This window comes from Petaurus breviceps, unplaced genomic scaffold, assembly GCF_028583685.1.
Source record: "Petaurus breviceps papuanus isolate PSGF00001 unplaced genomic scaffold, PetGlider_PUasm1.0 38, whole genome shotgun sequence".
Lineage (NCBI taxonomy): Eukaryota > Metazoa > Chordata > Mammalia > Diprotodontia > Petauridae > Petaurus > Petaurus breviceps.
Window position 1 is genome coordinate 46,481,026 of NW_027186304.1, and position 18,156 is coordinate 46,499,181.

Here is an 18,156-nt window from a genome sequence, read left to right on the forward strand (position 1 = left end):
GTCCATTATTGTAGTGTGTCATGTTATTTTTGAATATTTATTCTGTCACCCAATGAGTTAGCCATTGCATATTTGAAAATATTCCATTTATATCCTTGTTTAAAATTTTAAACTGTGTAGGGTTAGAGACAGAGCTTTGGGATATTCCACTATAGATTTCTCTCAAGGCTAGAAGTAAATCCTTAATTTATATTCTTTTGATGCCATTTTTAGAAGTTCTGAATCCAACTCTTGATAGTGACAAAAGGAAATCTTTTTCTGTGGAAGTCTTGGTCACTAAAGTCAATCCTCTCAAACCAGTCAGGAATCATAATTCTGAAGGTTTCTTCTAGCTGACTGCTTCTAATTTCCACAGCTAGAGTGGAGCAGTTCTTCCTTCCCAGTTGGTGACTATGACCCAAGAGTGATTCCTTTTTCAAGGACGTGAATTTCCAAAGCGCAAAAGATCATTTCCCTACCTAAGGTCAGGCTGGCTCAACTCGCATATGAAACTTAGAGCAGATACTGACACTGACACACTTCCCATGCTCAACTTAAGGGCAAATAGAATGATAGGCACTAGCCCTAGGTCTTGTCCAAGGACAAATTGTTCCTCCAGTATAGCATCTTAACGCCATAGCAAGTAGACTGGGATCAGGACATGTTCTTAATTCAAGAACAGGTGATTACTAGACACTTCTTAGCTGACCAATATGCAGGCTTTTTAGGGTAGAGAAACCTGCAACAACCTTATGTATAAAAACACTATTCATCCTGGCATCATGGAGAATGTTTTAAAAAATTTAACTTCAATCCATTTTTTACCTCTTTCCTCTTTTTCATTACTAATTATATCCTATGATTGTATTTTGCTTCTTTGCTGAATTTTGAATTTGTTCTATTTTGAAGAGCTTGAGTATTCAGTGTACTGAGTATGCCCTCTACTCAATGGGTAATCAATAACTGTTTTTGACCAATGAATGAACAGTATCCTTAGGCCTAACATACATAAAGGGACCCAGCTATTTAGGGATCAAATAAATTTAACAATAAACTTTTATATTTTAAATATTATACCTGCATCCAAAGCATGAACTCAATTTATTTTAATTTTTTCAGCCATTTAAAAGATCAGATATTTTATGACTCAAAAATATTTTCATAAAATAGAAAAACCACTGAAATAAATGTCAAATTGGGAATCTCTTCAAAACATGTGTCTTTTCAATAAACACACTTATCATACACACATATGTGTATATATGTGTGTTTGTGTGTGTATATATGTATACACACATAAATATGATGACAGTTCGAACCTGATAAAATGGAATTAGTTCAAAGGGAAGGACTTCCAATGATCAGTCAGAGTAAGACGCAATTCTTCTTTATAATAGTCTCATATCTATTTTCAGAAACCAAGAAGTAAAATTACATATAAATAAGTAGCAGGGTTCAGACTTTCTAGTGATGAGCAAGTATTCCCAATGAGTAAGGCATGCATAGGAAAGCACTCACATCTCTTATATGGCTTGTCATGTGCAGATATGATTGAAACAGTTAGCCAAATTCCTTCTCCTTGACTGAACTATCCCCGCTAGGATGACTTATGATTATCTTGTCCTGAAGAAAGAGAAGGCTATTTGACACAGCCTGAGGATGGGAAAGAAAGATATGCTTGGCAGGGCCTTTGTGTGCGAATTCTTCCCTTCTCTATTGTTTTTCAAAGCTGGAAGACACAAGGAAGCCAGGTCTCCACAACAGTAAGAAGAATTCCTTTAAGATGCAGAAAATCTAAGTGTGAAATTCAAACTTCTTAAAGCATTCGTGTGTTTACTCTGTGAGTGCCAAGCATGCTAGGTTTGGGTGTGCAAAGACACAAACAAGACAGTCCCTGACCTTAAGAAGTTCATTCTGTTAGGAGAAAGCACTTAAAGGGTGGGAGACAGACAGAGAGAGAGACAGAGAGAGTTTTATTGTTTTGTTACTTTGTTTTGCACATCATAGTCACTCCCTAATTAAACATTCTTTAATAACAAAGGAAAAAAAGAGATTTAGGCAAAAGTGAAAGGAAAAATAACTTGAAGAATTTCACCCTTCTACTCCTATAGTTAATTCCCAGTTTCTTTACTGAGTACAATAATGTATTTCTTCAGACATATGTTGTAAAGTAGGGCTATTTTGCAGAAAGAGATAGTAGTGGGAACTGGAAGAAAACTTGGCTGGATTGTGAACCTAACCCTCTGTGGCTAGGAACCTGGCTAGGAACCCCATACCTATTGCTTAGAGACTCAACTAAGAATATGCATTATTCTGACCAGAAATCCAGTCAGATCCTAAGATTATACATCTCAAGCAATCCATATGTCTTATCTGAAAACTGACCCTACAGATCAATCAGTTCTTGTTTCTATGGTTTGTTTTTTTTTATTGTAGACAAACACTTGAGGGGAGTGGGATAACTCTTTTTTCTAATTACAGGGAATTGCATCTACTCATATCCCTTCCCAACTTGGAAAGTCCTTAATCGTTCCTCCAATTAGAAATCAGATTACCTAATTTTGTATCCTGGTTAATCGTTTTATTTTTATTCATTCATCTTATTTGATTAATTGTTTCTGATATATAAAAGTCTGTCACCTACTGTATTCTGGGTCCAGTGTCAAAGCTGAAGAAGGCTACTGGTTCCACGCTACTGGGAAACTATGTAAAATAGAGCACTTAAGCCCTATATACCTGTCTGATCTCTTTATTTTTTCCTTCTTACACAATATGTAGACAAGTAAAAAGATCTTTTATAAGAAAATATATTTTTGATTTAAATAATTCTACACGTTTGAATAAACTTGTCTTGTGTAGAAGTGGGTCAAGTAATCTATCTGACATGCATAGACAATCACATTAGTACTTTATACTCAAGTTCTCTTCCATGTGTTTCTCAACTTGGGCTTCATAATTGAGTCTTTCATATGTGCAGTGTAACCCAGGGCTTTGCAACTAAACCTCACATATATCAAAACCACTGTGTAGAGAACTCTATATAATAAATGCAAAGCTGCATAGTCTCTCTGACCAGAAATACCTTACCCTAATGCTTACGTTTGCTATGCACTCACAACTCACAATTCTGAACATGAATTGGCTCTAAGGATTGTCACTCATAGATTTCCTTTATTCACACTGACTCCACTGGATTCAACAATATCTCCTTCCGTGTATCATAACTACCTCCTATTATACTCTAACCCCATGTGCAATCCTTGAACTCACAATTCCCTGAATTCTTTCAATAATTTCTCCACTGCTCAGCATAAATTCACCCCAGGGGTGGATGTTAAAATACTAAGTCAAAAAGTGATGATCAATGTCAACAAAGCATTTATTCTCTACTATACTTGGCATAGGAAACTCCATCTCCCAAAGCAGACTGGTTGTTGTGTTTCAATTGATAGTGTTAGAGAAATGCTTAAAGCACTAGAACTAAGAGACTTCTGTGGGGTCACATGACCAGGCTGCAGTGAACAAAGGATTTCAACACAGGTCTTTTTAATGGGGAGGCCAGGTTTTTATTTTATATGCCATTTTGCTTTTGTCTACACTCCTACTCTCTGTAGCTTGGTAAAAATAAATTCAGACAAGTGCAAAATTATTTTTGATTCCCCTCACTGCTATGTGTACATCCTCTTAGGTTAACAATCCTATGATTACCTCTACTTGAACTCAACAATATCTTTTAGTCAGTGGGACTCAGTTTAAATTCTCTACTCTGTCACACACAACCTGTGTGACCTATCAATGGACCTAAGTGTCCTCATCTGCACTAAATGGTCTGTAGGACCCTTCCAGCTACAAATCCATAATTATATGATTTTAAGATCCAGTATCATGACATACTATGAGTGAAAAAAAAAAGATTGTGAGTTTCTTGATGGCAAACAGTGTTTTGGGGTTTGTTTTTTGCCTTTTTTGTTATTTTTAAACCTCAGGGTTTAAACAGTTCAGTACCTAAAACATATTAGGTACTTAATAGATGCTTATTGACTTGACTTGATGAATACACTGATTCAGCAGAATATTTGGATGGAAATGACTTATTAATTTTATGTATCTTATAACATTATGTGGCTAATCGAATATACTTTATGTGGTTTCCTTTTCCATAACCCTCTATTTAGTTCATAAAGCACTTTGGCCACTAGGGAAATTTATACTACATAGTGACCCTGCTTAAACAAACCTAACCAATTTCTTGGCATTCCATGAACCCCTTTCTATAGGAATTTTGAATTGTTGGACTATTTTGGGTCCCTAAATTATTTAGTTTTACATTTGGGAAAAAGATCATGGAAACTGGGGCAAATTTTATAATCAGAAGTTTCTCAAGTTCATTAAACGATGACCTTGAATCTGAAGTTTGTGGTGTCTACATATCATACTAAATTGTATTTGATAGTGATAGCACTGTTGAATCAAGAACAGCATACCTGAGCCTTCTCCACAGGATAACCATCAATGTCCAGGAAATGACTGCAGTGTAAAAACATTTTTTAAAAATTCTATCAAAAACAAAGTGACCAAAACCCTATTCTTTGGATTCCTGAAAAAAGAACAGATTTCATTTTATAATGTCTTCTTTGTCTTTCTGAATTCTAGTTTTCCAACTTCCATGGTTAAAAAAAAAGAAATTCAATTTTTTCCCCTAATTTTCAATTTTCTTTTCATGCAATCCTAAAAGCTGATGCATGAAAATTTCCTATGGACAGATTGGAGAGAGGAGCATTTCTTTTCTAGCCTACATAATTAGACTTGACATCATTCTTCTAGTTTCATTCAATTCCATCTACTATATAAGGTTATCTCCTGTTCACAGATATGATATGTTATTACTCCAGTCATTCTTTTTTTATGTTAGAATTTTTACATTAGAAAACAAAAAAATTCTTGAGGTAGTATTTTATTTTGTGATTATGCTTCCTGAGGTTAGCTAAGGCACACATATGGCATTTGGCATCCCTTCATCTACAGAAATATATAATACTTTTTTTGTTCTCATACTACTATTCTTGGAGGTATGTCTCATGATAATGTTCATAATGCAAACTTCTAAAAATGCTGCTACATAAAACATAATTTTCTCCTCAGGATTATCTGAGTTTAATTTTTCCATCATTTTAGTATATGTAACATGTACTCAAATTAAAGGTATATACATTAAATTACTTCATTTTATTTTCCCCTTCTTTCCATTCTCTAGTCTCCCTTTCTGCTTCTATTTTTCTTTTTCTTTTTTTCTAAACTCATTTATCATTCTTTAGAGAAGAAAATTATCTAAACTTATAAAAATTAACAAAATTATATATTCTTTTCCATTCCTAAATTTCATTTTTGAAATTATTGGAATGAAAATCACATATAAGATGGGAACTAGATGTGTGATAACACTGGTATACACAAATTCCTAGTAAGAAAAATTCTCCCAGTACTGCCAATTGGCAATCTCTTCAATTTATAGTCATTTTGAGCACTGTGAATTAAATGACTAACTCTAACCTGAGAGATAATGGGTCATGGAATGTCAAGAAAATAGTTACGTATATTTAAGCAGGCTCTCTATGCAGGAGAAACAGATTTTTCCTAATCTACCTACAACCATGACATTTAGCCTATCTTGGTCATAGGTAAGAATCTAAGTGATTTATCCAGGTCATACCATCAGTCTGTGTTAGAGGCAGGATTTAATCCCAGTTTATGATAGTTCCAAGGCTAGCTCCCTATCCACAAGGTTGATTTGAAAAACACACACACATATTCATGTATGTGTATATTCATGTGTATATATGTATGTGTGTACATATGTATTATATTTGAAACAATGTAAAATGTAAGTTTAGTATTACTGTGATATATTTGGTATTTTTTTCATCTCTATCAATTCATTACCCTGGTTAGTGCAAATAATTATATTCGGTATCAAGAATACCTTTGAAATTTTGTGCATTTTTTCATGTTTTAATTTAAAATATCACATCAGAATTAAGACTTTTTGCAGTCAATATAGAGTAATGAGTTTAATATATGCATCATTAAAAAATGCATTAAAGGGCAAACAACTAAAATTAAAATGAGATTTATAGACTTTGCAAAGCTATATCGTATGTGAATGAATCAAATAACCCTCCTGATTCTAGAAATGTTCAAAGTAGAAGCCATCTACAATAGATAAATTCCTCTTTTCTTTGCTTCTCTTTCTCTGCATAGCACCTGCAGAGTTACATTCAATGAGCTATTTCAGGTAATAGCCAGACAGTCTTCAGACTGCTCCGTCCTTTGCCTTAATTGCAGAAATCACATTTTCTTTCTTTGAGGACATACCTGTTTGCTTTGTGGAAAAGACCCAGACTTGGCTTTCTGCTTCCACAGAAAATAAGCTTTTCACTGCACATTCCTCTCTTCTTACATTTAGCATCCTTTCACATTGTGGGTTTCTTGAAGTTGGTCTGGCAGTAGAAAGATCATTATCCTGGAAAGAAGACTCTTGGATTCTAGTCCCAGATCTGCTCCTAATTGTACAACCTACTAAATAATCTACTAATCCTCAAGTATCCTCATCTCCAAAACAAAAGAACGGGAACACAATTGTTTAACAAAGATTAATTGGACTTAAGGATGTAGGCAGATATACAAAACATAAATCTAATATGGACCCTGGCCTCCACAATCTAGTAGAAATACTATGACATATGCATAAATGAATATACTGCCAATTAAGGCATACCAAGCATGTAAGAAATTTCTGAAGTACTATGAGATCAGATGATAAAGGAATTTTTTCTGTCCTACTCTTCATGACCCCATTTGAGGCTTTCTCAGCCAAGATACCGGAGTGGTTTGTCATTTCCTTCTCCAGTTCATTTTATAGATGAAGAAACTGAGGCAAGCACAGTTAAGTGACTAGCATAGGGTGACACAGCTATTAAGTATCTGAGGCTGGATTTGAACTAAAGAAGATGAATCTTATTGACTTTCAGTCTGGCACTGTAGTCACTGAAGCACCTAGTGGCCCAGAAATATAAATGCCACTAAGCCATACATAAGGAAACCAGGGAGCCATATGGTGACTTTGAAAACCACACACACACATATACACACACAGAGAGAAGTGTGCATGTGCGTGCATATGCATTTGTGTACCTCAACACAGTAAAATCAGATAGGAAATACACTTTAATCTGGTTTAGGAAATAATTGGGAGTTTGTACTCGTGGGCAGTGTGTTTGACAGTCCTGCACTGAACTATTCTACTTGTCTAATCTATAGTGGAGTGTTAATAAATGTTTTGTTTTGGTGTAATGTAATACCAAGCAAAGGCAACTTCCCAGGTTCAAAATACCAGCATAGGTGCTCTCTATTTTATTTCAGTAACAAACCCAGAACAGAGAAGATCAAAACATGACATTCAAAATACAGCATTTACTGAGTGTGATTAAATCATCTCCAAGGCCTACCCCACCCCAGGACTTTCCAATCATTCAATCAATTACAAAGTCTCTGTTCCAAATACTTCTCCACCCCTAGGCTATACCTTAATTAAGTCCACCACAAAGCCCCTCTTCTCAAATGGAGATTAATTTCCAAACATAAGTAAAATACATTCATTTGCTCAACCATAGAACACAAAAAGGTCAAAAGTTCCCCACCCCTGGATCACAATTGAATCTACCCCAGAGTTACATCAAGTTTAAACACAGCACTTAATACCCAAATGGAGGTCTTTTCTTCTTCTTGACACGAGGCAAGTTCTCAGCAATCTTAGTTCCTGGGGAGACAAGGCTTAGCAAGGCCATAAGATACATTGCCAGTCCCTTCATGAATTTATCCTCTGTCTGTAGAACAGTCCTAGAACCCCTGAACACATTAGCAAAGCCCTCTCCCAGGATTTCTGTAAACATACAACAAGAAAATCCTTCTTCAGGGCTTCTGAACCACTCCAAATCTACATCATCAGCTCCTCCCACTTCAGGACTTTCTTTTCACATCAAAAAGTCCATCCCACAGGTGGGATTAACAAGCTCTGGGTTTTAATACAATCAATTTGAAAACCAAGCCAATACAGGGGAATCTTTAATTGCCATTACTATCACATTTGGTATTTTTTTGTTTTTGTTTGTTTTTGTTTTTGTTTTTTTTGCTTTTTGGAGGGCAATTGGGGTTAAGTGACTTGCTCAAAGTCACATGGCTAGTGTGTCAAGCATCTGAGGTCAGATTTGAACTCAGGTCCTCTAGACTCCAGGGCCGGTGCTCTATTCACTGCTCCACCTAGCTGCCGCTTAATAAATGTTTCTTAAATTGAATTGTTAGCTTACTGAAAGAAAGAAAAAAATAGAGCAAAGTAGAAGATATTAAACAAAGGAAGAACAAAAATATAAAACAGGAAAAAAATTACCCTTTTGACCAGGGTAGACATCTGAAGTTAGAAGCACTGGGAAAAAAATATTACTGTAGTATGTAATTTAGCAATAACTTTGCCTTCATTCTCCCATAGTGAGGATGGCTATATCTCCCTTCACAGTTCTAGGGGAACCCCTAAGAGGCAGGGTTTTCTTCCTCTAATGCTTTTGGCTCCTGCAGCCTTTCTGGTGCCATTTCTCCCACTGTTAGCCAACAGTACCTACTGCCCATTTTCATTTAATCTTAAAGCAGTTTTGCCTCAAACTAGACCTGTTAAAGATAGTAGCTTGAAAAGGCCAAGGTTCCCTACATCATGGGTTGTCTCCAGTTGTCCTAATCTACATAAGCCCACTGGACCCAGATAGCTGCAGAGGTGAGAGCAAGGCTGGTGTGCTTTGCACAGCCCTCCCTCAGGTAAACCCAATTCATTTTCATTTCATGGCATCACCTTCTGAAGTCATGGACCTCTTTGCGAACAAATGACAAACAGCGGTAGCAATTTTAAGGCAACAGACTTTTCCAAATAGATGTTACTTTGTAATTAAAGTAAGCACAGAAATACAAACATTCTTCTCCAATACCACCTCAATTCCTGGGGCACATGGGCTCAGCTATAACTCAATTTCCACATAGCATTCATACCACCAAGTTTACCATTGGGTAAGAATGTCTCATGTTCCACTTGGTTATATCAAAAAAAGTTATTCCTTGGAGCTCTGATACTGAACTGGCTGGCTTTAATGCCAGTATAGATTCCATTCTCAAAGCTTGGGTGCCTCATTCTCCCGACCTTTTGAAGTTCACAAGGTAATAGCTACCTCTAATCTCCTTTAATTAAAAAAGAGAGAGTAAACGTAAAGAGGGAAAGAGAAGACCATATTTCCAGGTCACATATGTCAGCCTTAGATGAAGACCCGTAAAGCCTTCTCCCCTTAAAGCTTCTTTGTCTTCTTGGAACACTGCCAAGATGGGAAGGATTCAGAATGGCCCTGTCAACATAATGGCTTTTGAATACACTCCATTTCTGGCTCTGTGCCATTCCACATTTTCTTCCTGTGGTTAGTAAATTAGAACCAGTTACGGAATGTGTACATGTGCTCCTAATCTAGAAGAACAAGGGACTACAACTATACACATAATGCCTCCTCAACCTCTTCCTCATTATCCTAGCATTTGTTGCCTGTTCAAAAACCCTAATTTATATTGGGATGTTTTTGCCGAGGGTACATTTTAAAAAACTCTATATTAGCTCCTTAACATACTTACCAATAGACCTTTGTACTCAGATGATACAAAGAGCTGAATAGCCTAAATTTGCAATCTTAAAAAAATCTCTGGTTCTCCAGAGAATTGCTGGCTCTCCTGTTGAATTTGTATGGTGTTCACCTGGTTCTGGACCCCATACTTAATCTTTATAGAAGCAAGTAAACTTTGGATGTTAGAAGTGGAGAGACCAAAAGGGTCCTTATAGTACTAAAAAGCCTTTCAAATGGTCAGCATAAGGTGATATCAAACAAGGAAAGAATATTATTGGAAAATGATTGACTATCAAAATGACAGGAAGAATGTTTGTTAACTTGCTTCACTCTAAGGGACTTGGAAAATTTATGGATAGCTCCAGTACCCAGAAAAGAAAGAAAGTGAGTTGTATCTCAAAATTATTTATCTTGCTCTCACTCTGCAGTGCTTTTACCTTCTGTCATGGCATTTTCTGGCCTGAAGAGAACAACTCTGGAACATAGCACTACAACCTGCTTGCTCTCAAACTAGGGAGGTGATTAGGAGATCACTGTCTACTATACGGGGTCATCTCCTTCATACTCTACTAATTCCAGAAGTACCAGAGTGGTTAAACTAACCCCATTTTTAAGGTCATGGGCTGTAGAATGCATAACAGTATTATACAAGAGGATTTTCTAAAATATAGTAACTTCATATAAATATGTAAATAAAGAGCTACAAAGACAATGTCTTGAATCCTAGTTACCTCAATAAATAAAGAGTTAATCATAGAGACCAAAATAAATAGTTTACTTTTATACAGGTATATATCCACATTATCTCCTTGAGGCTCAAAATAGATCTTATTATTGATCCCCATTTGACATATAAAGAGAGTCTCTCATAGATCTAGAGATCAAAGAATTCAACTACATAATAAAAATCAGTGCCTGTCTTTAAGATTAAATGAAGGAGTTACACTGTATGGCATACACACTGCCATTAAAATGCATTAAATAAAATGGAATGATCATGTAGCTAGAGTGCTGGGTCTGGAATCAAGAAGGCTTGAGTTCAAATCCAGCTTCAGACCTTCCCTTGCTATGTGAAACTGTGAAAGTCACTTAAACTCTGTTTGCCTCAGTTTCCTCAACTCTAAAATAAAGATAATAATACACCTACTATACACACACAGATAGATAGACAGACAGATAGGTAGACAGATAGATAGACAGACCGACAGACAGACAGACAGACAGACAGAAACAAAGAAAGAAACAAAGAAAGAAACAAAGAAAGAAAGAAAGAAAGAAAGAAAGAAAGAAAGAAAGAAAGAAAGAAAGAAAGAAAGAAAGAAAGGAAATAAAAACAAATTAGACCATCACTGACCTTAAGAAGCATAAACAGGAGTGTGTAAAAAGAAGCTGGGAGGCTCAGTATTCAAACGACTGGGTTCAGAATCAGAAAGAACTGTGTTCAAAATTCAGCCTTAGACTGTTAGTATTTGTGTGACCCTGAGGAAGTCACTTAACTTTTGCTTGCCTTAATCCACTAGGGAAGGAAAAGACAAACCAATCCAATATCTTTGCCAAGAAAACCCCATAGACAGTATGGTGAACAGGGTCACAAAGAGTGAGACACAACTGAACGACAAAAAAGGAACTTTTTTTTTCTCTCTCCTTTTTATTTTTTACTTTACATAATTCATTTCCATAAGATTATGAGTTGCAAATTTCCTCCCCATTTTTCCCTTACCAACCACTCCAAAATATCAATCCCACTGAATATCACCTCCCCCAATCTGTTCTTTCCCTTATCTTCCCCCATTCTCCCTCTGACTTTACAGTTGGGCACTGTGGATCTCTATGTCCAAGTGCCTGTATATTATTTCCCAGTAACAAGTAAAATAATAATAATTAAATATATACATATATATGTGTATATATATATAAACATTTGATTTTAAGACTTTGAATTCAAGATTTTTTCCCTTCCTCCCTCATCACCCACCCTTACTGGCAAGATAAGCAATTCAATATAGGTTGTACTTGTGTAGCTATGCAAAACATTTCCACAATGGATATATTGTGAAAGATTGACTATATTTCCCTCCATCTTATCTGACTCCCCACTTGTTCTATTCTGTACTTTGATCCTGTGCCTTTTCAAAAGTGGGTGCTTCCAACTTCCCTCCTCCCCAGCCTGTCTTCTCTTTGATCATCCCCCCTTTCATTCCCTTCCGCCCTACTCTCCTGTAGGGTGAGATACCCTATTTATGTGTATGTCATTCCCTCCCTAAGCCAAAGTCAATGAGAATAAGGTTGACTCATTCCCTTTTGCCTTCCTGTTCTTCCCCTCCATTGTAACAGTTTTCCTTTCCCTCTTCTATATAAGATATTTTACCCCATTCTGTCTCTCCCCATCACCTCTCATTATATTCCTTTCTCACCTCTTAATTTCACCTTTTAAGTATCATCCCTTCCTTTTAAATTGGTCCTGTGACCTCTATGTATACCTTTACACACACACACACACACACACACACATATATGTATATATATACACACACATATGTATTCATACACCTATATAACCTCCTATATACACAAATATGTGTGTATACATATATATATATATATATATATATATATACATTTCTATTCCCTTCGACTATTCTCATACTGAGAAAAGTTTCATAAGTTACATTTATCATTTTTCCATGTAGGAATATAAATAGTTTAACTTTGATAAGTTCCTTATGATTTATTTTCCCTGTTTACATTCTCATGCTTGTTATGCTTCTTGTATCTGAGTGTCAAATTTTCTATTCAACTCTGTTTTTTTCATCAAGAATGCTTCAAAGTCCTTTTACAATGAATGACCCTCTTTTCCCCTGAAACATGACACTCATTTCTGCTGGGTAGGTGATTCTTGGTTTTAATCCCAGCTCCTTTGCCTTCCAAACTGTCATATTTCAAGCCCTTCAATCCCTCAATGTAGAAGCTGCCAGATCCTGTGTTATCCTGATTGTGTTTCCACTATATTCAAATTGTTTTTTCCTAGCTGATTGTAAAATTTTCTCCTTATATGGGAATTCTGGAACCTGGCTATAATATTCCTAGGATTTTTCTTTTGGGGATCTTTTTCAGGAGGTGATTGGTGGATTCTTTCAATCTCTATTTTGCCCTCTGGCTCTAAAACATCAGGGCAATTTTCCTTGAGAATTTCTTGAAGAATGATTTCTAGGTTCTTTTTTTTATCATGGCTTTCAGGTAGTCCAATAATTTGTATATTATCTCTCCTGGATCTATTTTCCAGGTCAGTGGTTTTTCCAATGAGCTATTTCATATTGCCTTCTATTTTTTTTAATTGTTTGGATCTGTTTAATACTATCTTGCTTTCTCATAAAGTCACTAGCTTCCATTTGCTCTAATCTAATTCTGAAGGAATGATTCTCTTCAGTGAGCTTTTGAGATTCTTTTTCCATCTGGAAAATTCAGCTTTTTAAGGCATTCGTCTCCTCATTGCCTTTTTGAGTCTCTTTTGCCATTTGGGTTAGTCTATTTTTTAAGGTGTTATTTTCTTCAGTCATATTGTTGACTTTCATTTCATAATTTTCTTGTATCATTCTCATTTCTCTTCCCAATTTTTCCTCCACTTCTCTTATTTGGTTTTCAAAATCTTTCTTAAGGTCCTCTATGGCCTGTAACCAGCTTGCATTTTTCTTGGAAGCTTTCGGTGCAGGAGTTCTGACTTCACTGTCTTCCTCCTGTTCCATGCTTTGGTCCTTTTTGTCCCCAAAATGGGAGTGTAAAGTTGGATTGCTCTGCTTTGTTTGCTTCCTTGGCTGGCTCATGCTGCCACTCAATTATCTCACTTTTTTGCTTTTTGCCACTCTAGGACTCTGTCACCAGACAGGGGAATTTCTTCCCAAATGCTGGGGTTTTCTCAGCTACGACAGGTATTAGTTGGGTGCCTTTTCAGAAACTTCTACATGCTCTGGCAAGCTGGTAACTCACCCCAGGACCTGCACCCTAGACAGCAATCCAGATCCAAGCAGGTTAAAGCAAGAATGATTACTCCTCAGTCTGGTTGCATGGTCCCAACAATCTGCAAGCCAGGAGGTCTGAAGCAGCTACGTGGTGGTGGCTACACAGCCACAGTGCCTCAGCCACTTCTCCCTCCATGGGGTAAAGGCTGGACTGCACTCCCGAACTCCTGGTTCACAAAGTCCATACTGTACTTACCTCTCACTTTGTCCTTAGCATCTATGGGTTCATAATTCTGGAAGCCAGTGTCTGGTTGTGGCTTCTCTGAAGCTAAAACCTCAGGCTAGTGTGGGGCTAGGCTCAGCTCCCAAACAGTTGTGCTGGCCCCTTCCTGCTAGCCTGCCCTACTGTCTTCATTGGGAAGTTAGCTTCTCTCTGTCATTTTCTGGTTTCTGTAGCTCCAAAGTTCATTTAGAGTCATTTTTTTTACATGAATTGGAGGAGGTGGGAGTGGGAGCAGCTCAGACGTCCTGTTTGTAGTCCACCATCTTGACTCTGCCTTCAATAAAAAAGAACTTTTAAAGAGGAAATAGAAATGGGGAAAGGAAAGAGTTTCCTTGTAGAGGAATGGTTTGGAAATGGTTGGGAAAGGTCATAAAGGCTTGGGAAAAAGCAAAAAACAAAAACAAAAACAAAAACCCAGGAAAAAATATCTATCAGAGTCTAAGGTCTCAGGGGGCATATTCCTGTGCCTTTTATGCTAAGGCAATAAACATGTAAGTTAAAGAAGGGTAAGTGTAGATATTTTAATGATTCCAGTGATATAGTAGAGGAGAAAAGCTATCTGTAAAAATTAGATTTACAAATGGCGTGTGAACTGGGTTATAAAATTGTTATATATGGTCTATGATTCCTCTTTATGATGAGATGGAGCTGAGAACCAAACCCTTAGTTTTGCCGTTCTTACAATGCAAAGAGTCAGAGAACATTTATTTTGTCTCTCTTTGGTGAAGAGACAGAACTAGATTTAGCTTTAAGGAAATGAAACATTCAAATGAGAACAGTGCATTCATGCCTTGGTAATGATATTCCTTCATTCTCGATTTTTGCCTTACAGCTACCTACAGCTTAAGTAGGCATACACTAGGTGACTGTTCTTTAGTGACTCACTTTATACCGCCCTATAGGGAAGATCAACATTAGATAACAAAATAAAATAGGAACTAAGATTTAGATCACATGCTTAAGGTTGATATCACCATAAATAGGAGCCAGAAAATTTTACTTTGCAAGATGGATACTCCATTTGATAATATTGGTAACAACTCATTCCTGTCTGCTTGTTCTATGTGAGTTGATTCCATATCTTCCCATAAATCTACCACAAGGGACTGTCCAAGATGGTGGGATTGTTCTCTGGAGTTCTTGACAATGTATGAATGCCAATCATGCACATAGGCAATCTATCACTTATCCCTCATTCACACTCTATGCCTAGTCCATAACTAGGACAAAATGTAATAAATGCCAATAGGTATTATGACATGATAAGAGATGGAATTAACATTGAAAAGCAAAGTAGAGGAACAATAGCATCTGGTACCATCCAAGTCATTTAGTATAAATACTAAGTACAAAGTGAGGCAGTGTGGCATAACAGAACAGAGGTAGTATTGGAGTTCCGAAACATGATTGAAGGATAGCCACTGATATATATATTTGCTCTGCAATCCCATCTAAGTCATTTACACTGTCAGTTGCCTGGACAACTCTCAAAGTCTCTAAGTTACAAACTAATCACTGATGCAGTTTAAGAGAGGGCAGTTCTACACCAAGAATTCATACACACTGATGAAGTCACCAATCTGGATTATCCCTGTTCCCACCCCATCCAACTGTGTCAGTAGATTTTCATCTATGCAATCCAAGATTTGAAGCTATTTGGGGATCTACCACAAGTCCCACCTCTGACAATATCTGTGTGATGTTGGGCCAGGTGTTTAACACACTCTGTGACTCAGTAATAGTTCGTCGGTTGTTGTCTTTCTTTGTCGAAGAGGATCAAAATGACATCACTATGTTCGAGTCAAGTTTCAGTATGTCTGATTGTGGCTGATCAAACAAATATGAGTTTATAATGCTCTACCACAGATGGTGCACCAATAATCCATATGAACATTTGGGATAGAGATGTCTCTAAATTTGTGCATGTCATGTTTCTTTTGAACTACTACAATTCTCTGTTGCTCAAAGAGCAGGGCACTTTCTTTGATATGAGTACACCATGCTGGCTGGTCCTTTACAAGTATCTCCTATGTGACCCAATCAATTCCAAAGTCCATCAGAGATTCATTAGAAGTATGAGGGGATTATACAACCAAAACCAAGATCCTTTCCATCTCTCAATCTATGATTTTGCTACCCTGTAATTCCTGATTAGGCAAGAGACAGATCAAGGCAGTCTTAATAGGTAAAATAAAATTCACATGAAATTAAACAAGGAATAAGGACAAGCATGGGCTTCATGACATAATAACTACCATTCTGATGTTCAATTTTAAACTGACACATGTTAACCACAATTCTCTGTCATGTTGTTTATTTTCTGATGGAAAAGATTAGTTTTCATTAAAGATCATTTTGTATCATATCTGCTATTAAATAACTAGACCATTACTGCCATAAAATATCACAATGTTAATAATGTAAAGAAAATATTCATATTTTTCTTCAGGTATTCTATTAAAATGATAGCTTTTATTGTGGGTTTTAAGCTTGCCAAGTACAACCAGTAAGGGTAAAAGACAAATTATAATACCATAAAGGAGAGAAAATAGCACAAGAAAAGATGATGTTGTAATGGGAATGCAAATTTAAAGATCTTCCCTGCCCTTAGGCCCTTTGATAGGCTTAAGAGACTCTGAAAAACTTCCTTGATTTGAATATATACTCTGCCTCCTAATAGGCTGAATGTGGTCACATGGAGCCTGTGGCAGGAGGTGTGGTTTTCAGGAATGTCCATACCTTGATGCTGTGTGATTGGGCAGTGGGTCAAGAAGGTGGTTACATTCTCTGACCCAGGAGAAGACTACATAATCGCTGATGTGAGGCTTTGCTTTGGGGGCTCACTTTGAGAAGTGTTCTGTGATTTGATCAGATGAGACTCTGGGAAGCCGTTGTTGAGAGCCTCAGGGCTTGAAAAACCCAGATGTTGATGGTAACTGTGATTTGGTATGGATGTAATGGTTGGACAGTTTGGAAACCTGTCTGCTTGATCTGTTTCTCTGTCTTGATAATTCTGTCTGTATACTTTGAAGTTTGGGGTGCTGACCTTTTCCCCCTGAACTAGGTAAACGATATATGTTTGACTGATTAAAATAAGCTTGTTAACCCATTTTGAGTTGCTTTCCTTTATCAAAGCAGATCCAAGAACCTGTGTTGGCAGCCACCCTGGGGATGCTGGGGTGCTTGATGCTACAGATGTACATGAAGAAACTGGTAACATATAGCATGCAAACTGGTATAAATCTAATTTATTTAAGTTATCTTCATGTCACATGTTTAAAAAACTAAACTAAACCAAAAAGTCATAGAGATGAGATTACTCTTAGGTCTGGCTATATTGTGTTCTAGAAAATGATATATATTGAGAAGTCTGGTCTAGCTGTCTGTCATTGAAAACTGGAATCCAGATTTCAGACTCTTCCTCTTGTCTTAGGGATTAATAAATTAGCTTTGGACAAATAATTTAACCAATTCCAGTCTCAGTTTCCCAAGATCAAAAATGCAGATAAGGAATAGACAAAATATGTTTCATACATTGAAAACGTTAATATTAAGTTGAAAAATAAAATTGTAGATTGAATATCAGGTAATAGTGGGAATTCAGAATTGAAAATCAGCACACAAAAGATATGGGAGTTGTGAGGCAAAAAAGTATTTTTTAAAGGATGTAGATAATTACATAATTAAGCATTCAGCCAGATAATTTATTATCATTCCCATACTGGATATATAGGATGAATTGTGATGAAAATCTTAACTAAAAAACTTCATAACTTCTGGGTTTTAAGGTATGCAGCTCTCAGGTTTCACTTATTTTATGTGTGAGGTTATTCATATTTTATCATTTCTATGTTATCTAGAATTCAGCTGTGGCCCTGTCCTCTCACCTTCAATGAAGCAGACCTAATGGGGTGTGGGTGGTAGGAGGAATGTAACAATGTTATGGAGTTTTCAGTAGCAAACCTAATAATTAAGGTGTCAAGAAAATTTCCATTAGAGCACCTTGTTTCCTCTTATAACTTACCCAGAATTGACTTTTGGGCAGGAAATTTTCCATTCTTAATCCAAGCCTGAAGGTAAATTTATTTTGGAAAATTTGATCTAAATTCATTTAGACAGTTTGAGATCTATGATGAGAATTTCAAAAAAAATTTAAAAATAAATATGAAGGGGTGCAGATACCTCAAAAATGGTTAATAAACTTTGCATGTCTATGCAGAGTTGAGATTCCATT